The 4,768-nt window shown below is 40.3% G+C and overlaps 1 pseudogene; it reads left to right on the top strand.

The window, feature by feature from the left end:
* Nucleotides 1–2,190: 2,190 nt before the first annotated feature.
* Nucleotides 2,191–2,781, top strand: LOC116900821 (annotated as a pseudogene).
* The last annotated feature ends 1,987 nt before the right edge of the window (nucleotides 2,782–4,768 follow it).

Genomic DNA, 4,768 nt, shown 5'->3' with positions numbered 1-4,768 from the left:
CATGACAAAGCATTGCCAATGTAAAATTATTGAAGGTTCACATGCGCTCAAGCAAATGGTGTCTTCTTGGTGTAACATATCACCTGGCTAACAACAAATGATTGCTGATTTCGAACAATAACAGTATTGGGTGAGCTTAAAGAACTATTATAAAAATATTCCATGTAAACAGTAGAGAAAACATTTAACTTTCATTATGCAAAGACTATACAGCTTAACAAGGAACTTAGTGAGACTGTGGTGAAGAGGAAAGACTGTGGTCTGTAACAAATCATTAAGTAGAACTGATGGACACTGTGAATGGAACATTAGTGCCCTACCTCACACCTCAGGTCAATACCTGCAAAACCACGCACATTATAGTGTAATTAGAAAATATACTGATTAGATGGAAACATTCATTCCACTTGCCTAAGTAATTACATTTCCATTGTTAATTTCAGCAAGAATATGGAAGATGTTGTTATGGATACATTTGAAATTTTGATCATTAATTGCATGGTTAAATTTTATTTGTAGCAGCAGTTTGAATAAAATCACACACACACACACAAGTATATATATGTTAGAAATATGAGACTATTCCTACCTATGGGATACAGAAGTAATATACTAGGTGGACTAAGCAGAATTCTATAAAATCGGTAGCAGAGCTGATGAGAACCATATAAGTGAGTTGGGTTAGCTGAACTTACTTAACTGATCAGCCACCTAGGAATACCATGTTCTCCATGTTTGTCACTGAGCTTTTCATCACCATCAGTACTTCAGGAGGTTGGAGCCTTGATGTTTATTTTCTCAGGATTGGACCTCTTCATCGAAGGCGAGTTTCATTAAATATGTAAGAATCTTTTTACATTTTTCAGATTTACTGTTACAATTCAATTAAAAGTTGAATAGATAAAAACGAACTATTTTAGTCAAAAAGGAAAAGATTCCATTTATTTTGCATGTATGTGTTTGTTTGTGTGTGTGCACACACACACACATGTTAAGGTCAGATGATGACTTGATGGGTGCTTATCTCTTCATCTATCACGTGGATCCCAAGGATTGAACTTAGGTTGCAATGCTAGAATTAAAAGCACTTTAAGTCACCACAGTGTCCCAAAACTAATTCTTCATAAACGAATCTTGTTAGGATTACAATAAGTGACATAATATTAACTTTGTAAGATAATATAAAATTAAGAATTCTTAGATTGCAGGTATATTTACATTTTCATATAATTTTTAAGAAATCAGGGCTGGAAATACTTGAAATGTAGACCTCACAGGAAGGATTACACAAAAATCCCTTCAAGACTGAGCTCCCCCTGGAAAAGCTTTGGCCCCAGTGTCAAGATGTTTTTGCATGCTTGCATATGAATTTTGGCTTTTAGCTAGAAGAGACAGTTTGGAGTACACGGTGTCATTTTTCTTGCTTCTCATTTCTGCTACTGTTGCCAATGATCACAACACCAATCAGTCTTGATCACTCTTTGGCAAAGCCAGTTGGGAGTAAATCACTGAATCACCAGAGGCACCTTTGGGCTCCTGATCCCATGGGTGACCCAGAAACTATGAAAGAACTATAGGGCAAATGGGAACCTAGAGCAAGAAATGGGTCAAGTTGACTTGCCAATTTGGTGGCATGTGCTCTCAAGTCTTACACAAAGGGCAATAATTCTAAACTCGATGGGTTTTGCATATTAACATGCTGTGGAGTAGCAATGTCAAAGGAGAGGCATTTCCCATGATGTCTGTGTTCCCCTCTATAGTTAACATGTGCCATTTCCATGACTAGAGAAAAGAATAATGCCTTTAAGGCTCTATTTTCATTAGGTACATTACACTAATGAAATTCTGACAATTCTGTTTCAAAGGAAACGAATGTAGAGATATAAATTTCAAATCGCTTTGTACCTCCTGACTTAAGAATGAATGGAAACCGGCCTTTGTTGGGCTTCTCCTATGATGTTTATAGAGAGATATTCCAGTGGGAAGAGGAACTTACAAGTGCAGCTGAGAGATACGGGGAATAAACAAATAAACAAACAAATAAGTGTCAGATATACACCACTCGGTAAGAGAAAACTGGAGTGGCCTTTTCAGAAGACATCAAGGACAGAGGGAAGTTCTTCTGTTTCTGGATAACAACTGGCTTATTAGTAAGAATTAGGGGCACATATCAGTCTGGTATTGTCCTGACTGCCCAGCTTGTCAGCTTATCTCCTGATGGACAGCAGTGCTTCTGAAGGATCATCCCAGTCCTTCTTCCATTGCTACACATTGGCCAGTGGTGCTTTCAACCTACAGGTGGCCACCTCAAGGAAAAAGGCCACGGACTTTGTGCATGTGACTGAGAACAGTGAATATTGGGTACAAAGGTTCTGCCTCAAGGCATATACCAGGCCTACTAAGCTTGAATCCACAGACAGTGACCAGTACCATGATCTTCTGATTCCCAGCTGTTTTGGTACCCTGGATGACCGTGCCAACAATGGGTCCTTGGCTCAAATACTGCAGCATTTCCTCTCTGAGAACAAACCCACCTCTGCCATTGGCCATGGTATTGCTGCCCTATGCTATGCTACCCGTGAAGATGGGTCCTGGGTTTTCAAGGGACTTCTGTGTATGAGCTCATCAGGGTGCCTGGCTTCACCTGCTTTCCACTAGGCTTTGAATACATTGTGAAGGACTCTATTGATGGTTTCAGTGATAGTGGGCCTGGGCATGTGGTGTTGGACTGCCAACCTGGTCACTGGCCACAGTGCCAACTCCGCTGTTCCTGCTATTTAGATCCTGTTCTGCTGCTGCAGCGGCTGGCAGAACGTTTGGATGCTTTTCTGGTGGCTTAGAGACAATAGTCAAACTCACTGTGGCCTCTTTTGCTGGTCTTTACCAGTTTGTTGGGGCCCCTCAAGCTTCCATTTGGACCCCGTGGACTGCTGGAGGCCTCCAGGAATTAAGATGTGTGGAGTAGCATGTATAATGTAGACTGAAGACACCCCTTGCTCCATTCCCAGTACGCAGTGTGGAACATCTTGGCTGGGCAGGCCGTCCCTGAGAACTACAAATTAAACATTCTAAGAATTATCCATTGGACATAGTCTTAGGACAGGAGTGTTGCTTTTTTGTGGCCTTTTGGCTATTCCCATTCCTTTAGCTATTTGAGGGAATCATGAGAAGAGAGGAACAAGCTGGAGCTTGCTCTAAACAGATCTTGCCAAAAGTGAACGAACAGTGTATGTTATTCTATTCCTACACAGGCAGTACTCTTGCTGAAGAGGTCTGCTCTTGTTTAACTCTTGCTGCCCTGTGGTTTTGAATGCAACAGAGGCTCCAGCTCAGCCTAGTATGGTCTTGGTTGTAAGTAGACACAATGATGTCACTCTGCCTCATATGGCATGGAAATAAAATTATTGTTACATCTTGGGATCTTTTGTCTGATGGCCTCTGGCTTACAGAAGCCTCAGCCTTCTATTCCTATAAAACACAGCCAAACATTGGCTTGAGCTATATAGAGACGGGGTAAGCATGAGTCTGGTCTCCCAGACCCTGGGAAGGCTTTTGCTGGGAGGAATTGATATGACCATGTGTCCACCTTCCTCCCGGACTTGCTTGTTTGCTGTGGATCCTGGGGCACCTGGTCAAGACTGTAGCCTCCAGTGAGCAGCCTTTTAACCCTGGAATATAGTAATCCAAGTAACTGTGCCCTCTCAGTTTTCGTCTCCACTTAACTTTGCATGCTCTAAGCTCTAGAGTAGTGTAACGCCAGTGCCAGAGACCTGGAGGGATACCTTTTGGTGGTTAATGACTTTTAATGAGAAAAGTCCAGAGCAAAATGGAAAGAAGAAACAGGAAAGGTCCCTATCCTCCCTGGCCTGGCGCTGCCCCTGTAGGCTATGAACATTATGGAATGATAGGCATTCCAGGACAAAACCTTAAAAATCCAAGGCTATGCCCCAGATCTGGCTACTTCAAGCACAAGGTTGGTGGTCTATAAACAACAAGTATATTTCACATACTTCTTGAAAAAAATTAGGTCTTGGCACATAGGCTTTCCCAGAAAGCAGACTGTCTTCCCTTCTTAAATTCATATAGGCTACCCAGAAATTCACAAGTTCCTGGAACTTTTATTAAAATTTTTATATAAATAAGCAATCATCTTGAGACTCTAGTTCCTGGTAACAATGTCTATGGATGCCATCAAAACATAAACTTAGATTAGGAAAAAAGAGGGTAAGGAAAATGGGGAAGACATTTTCTTAAAGATACATTTTTATTAAAGTGCTTATTCTTTCTTAATTCATTCACATTGGATGTTACAGCACCATTAGTAAATTGTTATTTTTATGAGACTGTTTCACTTAGGAAATTTCTTAATTCATTACATTTTATTAGATCAGCAGTAATGAACCAAAAACAATATCATTTATTTTTATTACTACTATAGGTTAAATCACAATGATTTATACTGCCAGATTGAGGCAATGGCTGTGTAATTACTCGGTTATTGTCAACGATATATTTTTCTTAAATAAGACACTTTAACCACATGTAAAGTCGATAAATACAGAAACTTGGCGAGTGAAAATATGCAGCCACCATCTTGCATTCACGGCACCATGTGCTCCTGTTCTGGATGGTGTGTAAGGGATGTTAGGAAATGGGCAAATGGTTGGTATAATGAAGTGGCGATATGAGCATACCACAGTCAAGTTACACAATATTAAAGTGTTATTTATAGCATTGTAATACCAACAGGGCTAATTTTCTTAAGTAG

The sequence above is a fragment of the Rattus rattus genome, chromosome 5, assembly GCF_011064425.1.
Source record: "Rattus rattus isolate New Zealand chromosome 5, Rrattus_CSIRO_v1, whole genome shotgun sequence".
In the NCBI taxonomy this organism is placed as follows: Eukaryota; Metazoa; Chordata; class Mammalia; order Rodentia; family Muridae; genus Rattus; species Rattus rattus.
Note: the sequence above shows the minus strand (reverse complement) of the source record. Positions and strands in the feature narration are given on the sequence as shown.